Source organism: Cloeon dipterum, chromosome 1 (genome assembly GCF_949628265.1).
Source record: "Cloeon dipterum chromosome 1, ieCloDipt1.1, whole genome shotgun sequence".
Taxonomy (NCBI): Eukaryota; Metazoa; Arthropoda; class Insecta; order Ephemeroptera; family Baetidae; genus Cloeon; species Cloeon dipterum.
This window is the reverse complement of record NC_088786.1, coordinates 42,673,725-42,687,501: the sequence shown is the minus strand read 5'-3', so window position 1 is coordinate 42,687,501 and position 13,777 is coordinate 42,673,725. Positions and strand designations below refer to the sequence as shown.

Here is a 13,777-nt window from a genome sequence, read left to right as displayed (position 1 = left end):
CCGTGGTTCTCGGTTCGAGGGTTTCAGGTCGGGGGACCCTGAGAAAGGTCGGCCGGTCGCGGCGGGTTAAAGCGCTCGGCGGGCGCTTTCGAATGAGGGGTCGCGGTCGACGCTGCGGCGAAAACTCGAATTTTGGCAAAAATAAAACTGTTTGGCTCGATGCCGCACCGCTCGCTCCTTTTCTGCCGTGCACGCGTTTTGCACACCTAAAACCGAAAATCGCCTATAAAATGAATTTGGGCAGAGCTAGACCGGTCAAAATTCGGTTTCAGACCCCCGCGCACTCAGTCGTGTGGGTCCGATGGTCAAATTCGAGATTCAGCGGCAGGCGGCTCCGCGGCGCCGCTGCGCGTATTTTCAGCCTGAGCAAATCGCGGATTTTCAATGCTCCGCCGTAATTCGCCTATGGGCCGGATTTCCGCCAAAATCGGTTCGCAGGGACTGTTGGCCGAGCGGAAGAGTATGGTACAGCAGTCGCGGCCGAAAAGAATTATTTTCTGCCCGAAATGGGAGGCGAAAAACCAACAGTACCGTAGAATTAATCTCTTATTTTTTAACAAACTATATGGATGCCGATGGTAAAATATTTTAATTCATTATCGAAACAAAAATTCCTTACATCGAGATTATAAGCAAACAAATTGCCCCACGAGAATTGGAGAGGCAGAGAGCGGCGGCAAGAAGTAAATTGAAGAGTGAGCCTTCACAGCGTTGTTGTCATGGCAATCTGTCCGGTTGGAGCTCGCAATCACACAAACAGGTGATACACTTTAAACAACAGCGTCGGCTGCATATCGATTTTCGTCCTCAAAACTGACTTTGACAAAACAATAAGCAAGTTTTATGTATATTGGATAATTTGTAGTAAATTTTCCACGAATGTAAAGTACATTGATTAAATCGTGATTAGACATCTGAGCCAGCCGCGCCGCGCCGCGCCAGCCGACTCAGCCGGTCCTTTTCTCGAGCCGCCAGCCGCCGACCTTTTTTATCGGCTCAGCCGGCTGACAATGAGCCCCAGCCACTCATAATTTTTATCTTTATCATTTGTTCATTTCACGGGCCCCCAAGTTAAAAAATTTTGCGCCGCGTTCTCTGTTTCACGGAAATTTTTTCTCAAGTAGTTCATATTCAATGAGTCGATTGTCTTAAAAAAAAAACGATGTTGTTCGTGTCAGTTGCAAATTTATGCAGCTCGCAAGCAGGGTTCGCAAAACCAATTTTTTTTTTTCAGAAAACTCCCACTGAAGTGCAAAAAACTGTTTTCAGCGGCTTTTTATGCAATTTTGCGCATTTTTTTCAAAACATGCATTTTCATGAAAGATAAAAAATTTCCATGATGGATAACCGAAAATAGGAATTTTTACAAAATCAGTATAAAATCCACTGATGGTTTTACCAAATTTTAACTCTTCAATCATCATAACTTTCCAAAATTTCAGATTTTTACGGCGTGAAATATGGCTTTTTCGGGGTGTAATTCGGAAAAAGGTGGTAAACCCCAAAACTAATGGTATTGCCAGCTGATTTTTAGTGTACATTGCGAAATTGACGAACCCTGTGACTTATGAAAACCGATTTCCCACCTAATATTCACTTCTTTTATCTGAAAACATCATTGCTCCTATTCTTAAAATATAAACTTCAATTATGGCCATTTGAAAGGAAAAACATGCAGTACAGAAAACTTGAACTTAACTTCGTCGTCCATATTAAGGCACAAAACGCAACTAACAGCGTACTAGGGTTCCCCAATTTTGCAATTTGCAAAAATTAACCACTTATTTTGCGTATAAAACCATCGGGAAAATGCACCAGGTTGAGTTTTTCTGCAATTTTCTGAAAACCCCTGAAAAGGTCATAAGTTTGCGTGAAAAGAGTCAGAAATTTTGGAAAATTACGATGACCGCAAAGTGTTAAAATCGGTCAGTGGCTTTTTATACTAATTTTCTAAAAATTCCCAAGTTTTTTTGTTATCCAGCATCATGAGAATTTTATATCATCAAAAAAATTCGTGTGTGTGTCCGAAAAAAATGCGCATAATTCCAGAAAAACTCGCAAAAATACAGCTTTTCTGCAATGCAGTGTCTTGTGTGTTGTGTGACATGACATAATTATTTTGTCTGAATTTTTTAATGGGTCGGAAACATATTTTTTCGATTTTGATTTCCAATGCACCTTAATACTTCTATAAAATAAATAATTATTATTAAAGTTTAAAATTAAACCTCACAGGGACACAACTCAAAATGCAAAACAAACTATTTCCTCAAGAATCGGTTCAAATAAGCGAAAATAAGTCATGACCAGACATACAAATTAATATCTCCATCCCCCTCCGAGGCTACACTTGGGTTGAAAAATTATTTGCAAATTTTGAGGTGGCGAAAAAATGAAAATCGCAGTGGAGTGCGTACGTATGACACTTTCTGTCAATAATCATCGTCTAGGGTTGTGCAAAACCGATTATCGATTATTTTTTCTTTTGCCTCTATGATGTCCGGACTATCAAATGAGTACGAATCATCAATTTTTAAGCATTCTGACCAATTTTCGATTATTGCTAGGGATTTGTAAAAAAGTCGATTTAGCAAAGAAATAATCGATTAATATAGTCGAAAATTTAGAGGCAAATAATCGGTTTTATAATCGGTTTCTAGGCAAAAAAAATCTATCAAATAATGGGTTTCATATGTTCCTAAAGGCAAAAAATCGATATTTTTTTAAGCAAAGGAGTAAAATTGATAAAATTTTGCTGACAACCATTTTTAATTTTTAGATCATATAAGATCAATATTAGCTCTTGTGGAATATTGTAAACGTGTTTAGTTAAAGTATTTTAGACAGCTAAAATTTAATCAAAGTCGCAGTGATAGGTCAACACATGCATTAAAAAATCATTGATCGTTAGTTAAAGTAGAACTTATCAGTCCGCTAAAGATAAAAAATGTTTTTGCATTTTTGGCTTTAGCAAGTTGTTAATTGCCTTTTAATTAAGCAAAAATTTAATTCTACAAGAATCAATATCCAAATCAGGTCTGTCAAACAATTATTTAAGCTGAGATTTTAAAAAAACGCTATTATTAAAAAATAATCGGTGCATTTGAAAATTTTTAAAAAATAATAGAATTTAAAAAAGTGCTATTAATCAAGACCGAATGTTTTTTTTGATAAAAGTAAAAATATGTAGTTATTAGTTACGACTGTTACTTTCGTGCTATTTTGAAAATTTATACAAGAAATCTTTAATTTTTGCTTCCAGACACCCAGTTTCATTACCTTTTTCGAGAGAGCCTCAAGGAAACTATGATGGAACACTTGTACCCGCTGCTATGGAATTTCGGCAGTGTTGGAATCTTGATCGGTCTTACCTTCTACCTAAGTCATTACTGTCGGAAGCGATCCAAGGTTTGTTTCGCAGCGACTAATCTCCACTACAACTGATACTGACCCCAAATTAATAATGACTATATTTCGAATTCGTTTTTTTAAATCAAAACGCAACTATTAAGAAGCGTGCCAATCCGATTTAATTTTGTTTTAGTCTGACGAACACGAACTCGAGGAGATTACCGTCGAGCACAAGGATCCTGGCGGTGATTCGGTGTGGAGCATCACGGCTTCCCCACCGTCCCCGGTTGATATGGTATGACACGCAATATATAATTTCTCAAATAGTATTTATTTAAAAAATTGGCATTAGAATTAGATAAAAATATTACCAAACTTTGTTTCAGGGATTGTTCGGACCGAATGAACGACCAGGTTATTAGACGCGCATGCGCAAGGAAACACGCACACAATTTGGCAGCAAGGTGGATTGGCAGACGTGAAAATGACAAAATTCATTGTTTATTAATGTGCATTTAATGTGGAGGTGACCAAATTGAAACGGCACTTTGGTCGACAAAAAAAATGAGATTTCTCCGAGGTCTCTTGGAAAAATGCCATTTTTGGGCGGTCGAATTAAACACCTTTTGTTAAATACATCAGGAAATATATAAACGCATTCGGTGTCTAAAATAATCTGTATACAACAACTTGTCCACGCTGACCGACTTTGTGTAGCTCGAAATTAAAGATTACGCAAATTGGGTCAAGCATTACAAAAAACCGGGCATATCGAGGAGAAGCAAAATTGAAATATGTATTTGTGATGTCCTAAATGTTGCTCGTTTAAAAAATTGTAGCATGGCTTACGCTAATTTTCGAACAAATTTGAATCCTGCGGAATAAGAAAAACGTGTTCTATCGAATCCCAAAAAAAAACTAACTGCTGGAAGGCCGGAAAAGTTGTGCTTCAGTGTTGTACGTATGCAGGTATAAAATGTTGCGTGTCGTGTAAAATACACATTTGTTTAAATAGAGCATGGGTATTTGGGAAAGCAAAATGGTTTGTCTAAAAACCGCAGCTGGAACGTCAAACACAAAAATTATTCATTATTTTCGGGGGTTGTCTGCCCCTCTGTGGAATTCGCGAAAAATTTATTTCACAATTTGCTGCACTTTTTGCACTCTATTCCTATGCATAAAACAATTAATTGTTGTAACGCAATTATTAATGGCACAAACATAAATATTAACGTGAAATTCCTCATTTGTGTAAACAGACAGACAGGGCCGCTGCGCGGGTACAATTTTCTTAATTTTCTACAGCTAATTTGGCAAAATACGACCAAAGAAACAAGAAAAGATTGCCTTTTCTTTCACAAAAATGAACTAAAATAAAACGAAATTTCCACCAAACATAACAAATAAAACGGATCGAATAACAAAATCAATATTCATGCTTTATATTTTTATTTGTCAAAATTCAGTCCTAAAATAATTTGCCCTGTTTACGCAAGAAACAGATTTCGACTATTTAAAGATTTTTTCCTTGGGGAGAGTAAATAGTATTATTAATGTTATAACATCTGATTGCAAGTCACAATGTATATGTCGTCGCTATAGAATAAATAATTGTCGACCTATAATTGAAAAACTTGTAGTGTCATTTAGCGGTAGATCCAAATAATAAAAAATACTGGCGTTGTAACAAAAAGATTTGAAAATTTTCACAACATTTGACCGGTTTTTTCTATAGTATGGTTCTTGAAAGATTTTTCCTAATTGCGAAAACGGCATAAAGTATTTAAGTAGTATTTATTTATTCTGATCGCAAGCATTGTAAGCACGTGGCTCGCACGCTTCGAGCTGCAAAAATGGATCGATAGCTAGCGTCAGCGAGTTCGCCTGCCGGCTTGCAGATGGCATCAAGAGCCCCTCCGCGCGCGTCTGCTCACTCATCTCACCCGACGACATTCATTCATGCCGACTCCACCGGTCAAGGATGACGGCTGTAAATGTTTTTAGACTTTTTTCGAGAGAATTAAATTGTTTCTTTACATAAAATTCATTCAGATATTTTCTAAATAAAATCGAGTGTGTTTTCGTCGATAAAACAAGTAGTATATTAATTGCACCGATATTTCGAACTAAAACGGATAAATTAAGGAAATTAAATTGATCATTGATATAACTTATAAAAGGACCGCAAAATAGTTTCAATTTTTTTCTCTTCTTTTAATTGAAATATCTATGTTTCATCGAAATTAATTGAATTTTAATTTGAAGATATAGGAATTCTATGAACTGCAAGAGTAAATCTTTAAAATAAATAATCGGAAACTCAGATTTTGTAACTGCTGTGTGGTGCTGCATATACCAACAATACCGTACAATTAATCTCTTATTTTTTTAAAAACTATATGGATGCCGATGGTAAAATATTTTAATTCATTATTGAAACAAAAATTCCTTACATCGAGATTATAAGCAAACAAATTGCCCCACGAGAATTGGAGAGGCAGAGAGCGGCGGCACGAAGCAAATTGAAGAGCGAGCCTTCACAGCGTTGTTGTCATGGCAATCTGTCGGGGTGGAGTTCGCAATTCATCAAACAGGTGATACACTTTAAACAACACGGTTAGTTGAGAGAAAATTGCCAGAGCGAGCGACGGCTGCATATCGATTTTCGTCCTCAAAACTGACCTTGACAAAACAATAAGCAAGCTTTATGTATTTTGGATAATTTGTAGTAAATTTTGGCACGAATATAAAGTAGATTGATTAAATCGTGATACTCTTCGGCCTGATCTGTCCTGCGTACCCACGTACAAAGGGATCCTTATTTTTCCTTGAACGTGAAGCGAGCAAGGTATATATCTTTGGCGTCTTCCACGCCTTAAAATGAATTTTTCCAATCACTGACTGGCCCGTGAAACCGGTGTGCACACGCAGGCCCACTTTTAGTTTTATAAATGAGTGATTCTGCCAGCTCTCAGCCGGCATTGACGCAAATTTATTTACAAAGCGTGGCGGTTGTCAAGAATCTGCAGCAACAGGTGGATCAAATACGTTTAGTCGTTGCAATTTTCTCTCGCCTTTTATTCGCGATTTCATCGTTTACAAGTTTAGTTTTATACGCGCTTTGAAATCTGAAGATTCAATAAATTAAATTGAGAAGTTTCCCACCCTCAAAGACAAATTATGAGGTGTCGAAACGATATCATCTAGTTGAGAGTGAAAATTTAAATTTGGCATCATTTGTATAAGAACGATTAAACTGCGCATTTAATTTTCAACTTTCCTCCAATCCACATGCACGTGGCACATACTTCTGCTGCTGCTATCCGCCCAAAAAATGTATAGTCCAAAGTTAACCCTGGGTTATACCAATTTCGTCAGGAATAGCATTTTTTATAATCCACGGTTAACTATAAAAATGTCACGCTTTTTCTTTGTCCAAGGATAACCTTCTGGATTAATCAGAAATAATATTTCAGGAATAATCCATGGAAATATTTATCTTCTGCCTCTTGGATCCTTCTCGGGATAATATTCTGGATAGCCTTTCAATTATTAATTATCGGTTTTGGGACTGATTGCTGACGACTGACGATGATTAAACAAAGCGGCACCCCACTCGCCACTCGCAACATTTAATCAATTACGTTTCAAGCACGAAGGTGCCTTTGAGCAAACGCTTTTTATAGTGTCGATGTCGATTCCGCACACATTATAATTATTGTGGTTTGGATTTTTGGCAGCAAACGCGCAGTTAAATGAGTCGTTGCTGGTGTTGCTCACAGCTCGCACTTTTCCCCTTGATGCGTTTTGCTTTCGACACAATCAGCCGCATTTTTGTGCAAACAAAATTTCTCTTCACTTTCCCGCTGGCACTGGTGGTCGCGGTGGTCGCCATGACAACGCGCCTGGGTGTGCGTAATACTCGTCCGCGCCCCTTCGCAACTCAGCATCAGCGAAAGACTATGAACAATATTTTTATTTCCCGCGACGAAATGACTCAATGTTTCGTTTTTAAAAATCGTATTCTTTTATGAAGTATGAATCCGTGGGTATATTGCAACGGACCGGGAACCAGACATCATGAGAAATGACCAGCAAAATAGTTGTTTTTGAAAATAATAATTTACCATTAATCATTACTATATTTTCATCAGTCAAAAAGAGCAAAAATATATTAATTGCAAAACCCGACTCACATAGGACCGTAATATCTGCTAAAAGTAGCAGCAGCAGTGTGTGCAAAGGGTTGGCGCGGTGCGCCGGCGGCGGCAGTGATGTGACGGAGAGCGGCAGCACGCATGCAGACTCGCTCGCATCGCGGTCCATCGGCGGCAAATAATGCGACCGCCACTTGCAGTTAATCTCACTACTGCAGCTGCCAGCCACTTCGCATCGCAACCATTACAAACATTGGTAAATCTCACTTTTTAAACATTTCTCGCAAATACGCTCGTTAGCAAAATCCGGTTCAGAGGATCCACTGCGCTTTTAAAATTGTTTGCAGACTCCCACCAAGAAATTGGACAGGTTGGGCCGAGTCAGACGAGTCGAGTCAAGTTGGACCAGTTGTGGACGGTTCCAATCCGGTAATAAAACTCGCGTACTTGTCCTGTCCTTCATAAGGACGAGTCAAGTCGAGACGAGTGTAGGACATTTGAAAAAATTGACGGTTTTAATTCAAGATTTTTGTAATTTGAGGGTGGCAAAGTGGTCCTTTTGAATAGTAGTTTAAATTTCAACTATTGAAAAGGTGGATATCCTTAAACTTAAAAGTGGTTGGGACGATCGCGTCGAGTCGAGTCAAGTCCAGTTTAGGACATTTTGAGCGATACCACTTTGGGACGAGTCAAGTCGAGACCAGTTTCAGACATTTCAAAAATTAAGGGGTTTAAAATTTAAAATTTTAAAATCTGAGGGTAACAATGTGGTCCTTATTATTTTTACTTTAAAAACTGCGTTTGACATTGAAATATGATTTATATTTTGGTAACTTTACCTTGTTTTCAAACTGGTTCATATATTTTATAACGTTATTGACGAAAGGACAAATCCCTTTATTAACAATAATCGACAAATTTTAAATTACCAAACTTTAAAGAGGAATGGTTGTGAATTTCCCCGGAAAATCCTTTAACCCTTTAATCGATTTTCAGCAGTTCGGTACGCGGACGGCGGTCGCGCGGGCGCCGTTTCGCGACCTCCTGCGTCGAGCGCCGACCCTCGCAACCACCCGCGACACCTCGGGGGTTGTTTACATGTGTGCCAGGATGCTTGCGGAGGTAATCAGCGCCGCACCGTAGCGTTGTGCGACGCGCACACGGTGCCCGAAGTGGCGTGCGCGCGTCGTTATAGTGCGGCACTTGGAAAATTTCGAGCCGTGTGCCGCGGTCGCGCGCACGCACTTTCGCGACCTCCTGCGTCGAGCGCCGACCCTCGCAACCGCCCGCGACCCCTCGGGGGTTGTTTGCATGTGTGCCAGAATGCTCGCGGAGGCAATCAGCGCCGCACCGTAGCGTCGTGCGACGCGCACGATGTGCATGAAGTGGCGTGCGCGCGTCGTTATAGTGCGGCACTTGGAAAATTTCGAGCCGTGTGCCGCGGTCGCGCGCACGCACTTTCGCGGCTTTGTGCGTCGAGCGCCGACCCTCTCATCCCCCCGCCACCCCATAGGGGTAGTTAACCAGAGTACCCAGATGATCGCAAGCGTGGTCGGCGCCGCACCGAAGCGTCGTGCGACACTCACGTGGCGCCCGAAGTGGCGAGCGCGCGTCGCATCGGTGAGGCACTTAGTAAATTTCGAGCTGCATCTTCGCATTGGGCCCATAGCAAAGCCCCTCACGCGGTTTTTATTTTTAAATTTTCAAAATAAATTCATGCATGGTATCTTCAGTAATTTTAGATCTAACAAAATCGTGCTCGCAAATATTTCTTTATTAATTCCATGAATTCAATTAAAAGCTATTAAAACCAAACAAATTTTTACTATCCATTTCGAAATGATGATACCTGTTTATTTCATAAAGAAGCCCAAGAATTAAACGGTAGAATTGTTCCAATAAATTTACTATTCAATTCAATATCATAATTTCCTATAGCAAAAACTCAATTGAATAGACCTATTTTATTCTACCTAGAAATGGGCAAATTTGTAAGAGTCTGATTATGAAGGACAAAAAGGGGCTTAAAAGAGGAAAATATTCTGTCTGCCGGCGGTTGCAGCGGCTGCAAATGCATGCACACGCTTGCATGGTATGCCAGCTATCAGTGCTGCTGCCTGCCTCTGTTAAGGAGCGGGGGAGAGGGCGACAGGCGGCAGTGGCAGGACTGGCTATAGGAGCGATTAACAAATTCCTGCTCCGCTCTCGCTATGTCTTAAACGTCAACAACTGCCGTTAATTACATAAGTATTAATCGACTAAGGACGCTGCTAAATAAAGAGAACAGTGCACGAAGTTACGGATTCGGACTCGGACGGACTTCCGGGAAGCCTGGATCCTGCGGAGTATGTAAGTGTTCATGTTCATGTTTATAACATACATACATACATAAATTGGCATTATTTGCTGACGCAATTTCTCCAATGAACTTTTCCGCACCATATAAAATAAACACAAGACATTGTAATGAATGCAAATCACTTGAATATAATATGTCTTTTTGATTCTAGCGTTATCTCTGCCGACTTTTGTGACACCACAACCTTGAATCCCGTCATTGGACATCATATTTTATGGCCATTAAACTTGAGGAGTGCATTTTGAAACCCTGCTCCCGTGGACTCGCTGGACGGTGATCGCACCATAAATAAAACTCCCAACTTGTATTCTCATCTTGATCAACAGGTAAAATATGCATTCTCACATATTAGTCTTGACCAACTGGAAAGCAGCTAAATAAATATTTGCCACTCCATTTTTAATAACTTCGTGTGCAAGAACTGAATTTATTACATTTTGCTTTTGTGAAATTAGAATTTGTGGATGGATTGGTCTTAAATTTCCTTTACATTGCGGTAATTTTACCTTTTTCTGCTTCAATTTCTCCCATAATCATCTTTGTTAATTTTTTTAGTCGAAGTTAATTGCCATAATACAAAGAAAATGATCAAAAACCTGCAAAAGATGCTTGGTTAAAATTACATAAAAGCATCTTGCCACTGCACTTAATTTTTTTAAAACAAAATGCGGGGTTTTTTGCAAGTGCGAAATTGAATCAATAAAATCATATTTCATTTCATTTCTGAAAATGTTATAATGCATATATAGGAAGTGCAATATATTATGAACTTTTCCGCACCATATAAAATAAACACAAGACATTGTAATGAATGCAAATCACTTGAATATAATATGTCTTTTTGATTCTAGCGTTATCTCTGCCGACTTTTGTGACACCACAACCTTGAATCCCGTCATTGGACATCATATTTTATGGCCATTAAACTTGAGGAGTGCATTTTGAAACCCTGCTCCCGTGGACTCGCTGGACGGTGATCGCACCATAAATAAAACTCCCAACTTGTATTCTCATCTTGATCAACAGGTAAAATATGCATTCTCACATATTAGTCTTGACCAACTGGAAAGCAGCTGAATTATTATTTATTGAAGCATTAATTGTTATCATTCCTCTTTTAAAATCCCACTTTACACACATTGAATAGAAAAATTACACTTGTTTCTGGGGCTTAACATTGCAGTTATGGGGAGGAAGCGAATGAGTTTCCTACTACTTTCTAAAAGACAAAGGAGGAGGAGAGTTGCTGAGGCTGTCAAAGAACAGCACCATTCTCAAACTGGGGTTCCTCCGATTTTTGACTCGGTTCATGATGACAATGAAGAAAATTTCGTTGTACCGTTACCAGAAGAGCCAGAAAGCTTTGCTAACAGGCATGAAGAATGTAATGGAATGTTCCAAGACGATGGTGAAATATCAATAGCTGCTAGCAAGGAAAACTCAATCATTGATCGCTCTGACTCTGACAGTTCAGATGTGTCTCAAAATGCATTTTCCGCCATGTCTTTTGATGAGACTAAATTCACTTTTGCATCAATTGTTATTAATTACAATTTGTCAGAGAGCTGTACGAACCAGCTGCTAAGTTTGCTCCGAGCTCAGGATAACTTGAGTAAATTGCCAAAGACAAGAAAGACTCTGCTTAACACAGAATCGTCAAAAATTGCCCTGAAAGATGTGCCACCTGGAAAATACTTTCATTTTGGTCTAGAGGAAGGGATCCGAGAGCAAGTTGAAAGATCATATGTAGATCTGGATGAGATCACATACATTAGGGTTATCGTTAGCGTAGACGGAGTGAGGCTGTGGAACAGTTCGAATGATGACTTCTGGCCTATTGCTTGTTACTTACCAGATTTTCCTGACTCTGATGTGTTTTTTGCGGGTGTTTATGAAGGCGAGAAAAAGCCTGATGATGTCAATCTATATCTTGAAGATTTTGTAAATGAGATCACCGCTCTGATCAATCAGGGAATGTTTGTTGATGACCAAAATAAATTGATTCGCTTGTTTGCCTTCGTAGCTGATACTCCGGCTAAGGCATTTGTGTGTCAAATCTTGGGCCACAATGGATACTTCAGTTGCTTTAAATGTGACTCTGAAGGGACATATGATTATGCCTCTAAAAGAATGCATTATCCCCCTTACTCTGGAAGGTTAAGGACGCTTCATGATTTTGTGAGCCAAAACCAGCAGGGCCACCACATTGGCACATCCGTATTACAAAATATTCCTCACTTTGATATTGTCAACCAAACTCCCTATGATTACATGCATTTATTTCTCATGGGAATCACTAAAAAGCTTCTCAAAACCTTCTTTTTTGAGGCTTTTTTCAAAGTGCCAGCTTGTGTAGCTGAGAAAGTCAGTTCTCTTATTGATAAATGCCGTCAATTCATCCCATGTGAATTTGCCAGGAAACTGAGGTGCCTTAAGCATTTTTCACAATACAAAGCCACCGAATTCAGGCAACTCCTTCTCTACCTTGGGCCTATTGTCTTTGAGCCGCTGATTGAAGAGTATTCACTGTACTTTGACCACTTTTTATCCTTCCACGTTGCCACATACATTCTGAGTGGTCCACATACAGATTTGTATGAGTATGCCCAAGAGTTGTTGAATCATTTTGTACGTGAATTCCCTCATGTGCATGGCAAGGCGTCCATTTCTTCTAATGTTCATGCCCTCTTACATGTACTTGTTGACGTGAAAACATTTGGACCACTGCACACCACCAGTGCCTTCAAATTTGAGAACAAATATAGGGATTTTCGTAAATGCATTAAAAGCAGAGGAAGTGCTTTGCAGCAATTCGTCAAGAGAACCAATGAAAAAAGATCAGTTTTGCTGCCAAAGAAAAATAGGAAGCCAAAACTAGTCGTCTTTCATTCCCCTTTCAAAGTGGCTCCCAAGCTTGTATCAAAACATTTCTGCCCTCCAGTTTTCAAGGAGGCCCAGTTTCCTACCTTCAGAGTCACAACAAAATCCCCAAACAATTGTATTTTACTTTCCAATGGTAAAGTGATGCTTGTGAACCAAATCGCGTGTGGCAAAAACTCAAGAAAAAGATATTTTGCGGGAAAGATGTTCACATCTGCGCAGGACCTCTACACCTCGCCAATCTCATCAGCCAGATTGAATATTTGCAAAGTGTCGAAGCTCTCCTCAAAGCAATGCGCTGTCGCTGCAAACCATGTCAAGGCAAAATGCCTGTGTGTTGATCTTGATGATGGCTTTTACAGAATTGTTCCACTGGTTCATTCCATTAAAGAGTAACGTTTATTATGTCATAAATCCTTTTGTTTAAATTTAACATTCCTGAAAATTTCCTGTGGTATTAATTGTTTACCAATGAGACCTGAGCTACAATTATGCTTCTTAATTTAATTCTGCTGTTTTTTCCAAATGGTTTAGCTATAATTGCAATTATATAAATCGCAGCAACAAATTTACAGAATGTAGGAAAATGATTATAATATGCTTCCAAAATCTATTTCATTTTCAAGATTAAGGATTATTAAATTATTAGTGCGTGTGTTTAATATGCTTAATTAAAAAACTATAATATATGTAGATACATTATTCACATCTTTCCTGATATAATTGTGTACGTTTTCTGATTACAGATAAGGAAAATGACGTCAATAAGCAGGGATTTTGCTGTCTTTATGTTCAGAGCTGAAAAGGAAATTGTTTGTGTGCCAAAGACATACTTAAAAGGAGAGACTCGCTGTGCTTGGCCGCTAAACTGCAAGAGCTTCTTAGATTTTAAATCTGTCATCAAAAAGCATCCTTCTCCACCAAGAGATTCGAATTGGAATTACTTTGAGGGCAAAATTATTCGAACTAATTGCAAGTTGCATTCTATCCAAATTATGTTATAAGCAAAATATGAATAAGCTATGATTTT

General features: G+C 39.0%; 1 long non-coding RNA gene across 1 annotated transcript; it reads left to right on the top strand.

The window, feature by feature from the left end:
- Nucleotides 1–9,658: 9,658 nt before the first annotated feature.
- LOC135948096 (uncharacterized) lies at nt 9,659–13,713 on the top strand. Its single transcript, XR_010575760.1, has 4 exons — nt 9,659–9,857; nt 10,019–10,193; nt 10,719–10,893; nt 13,494–13,713. It is a non-coding gene; the product is annotated as an uncharacterized LOC135948096 (long non-coding RNA).
- Nucleotides 13,714–13,777: the final 64 nt, after the last annotated feature.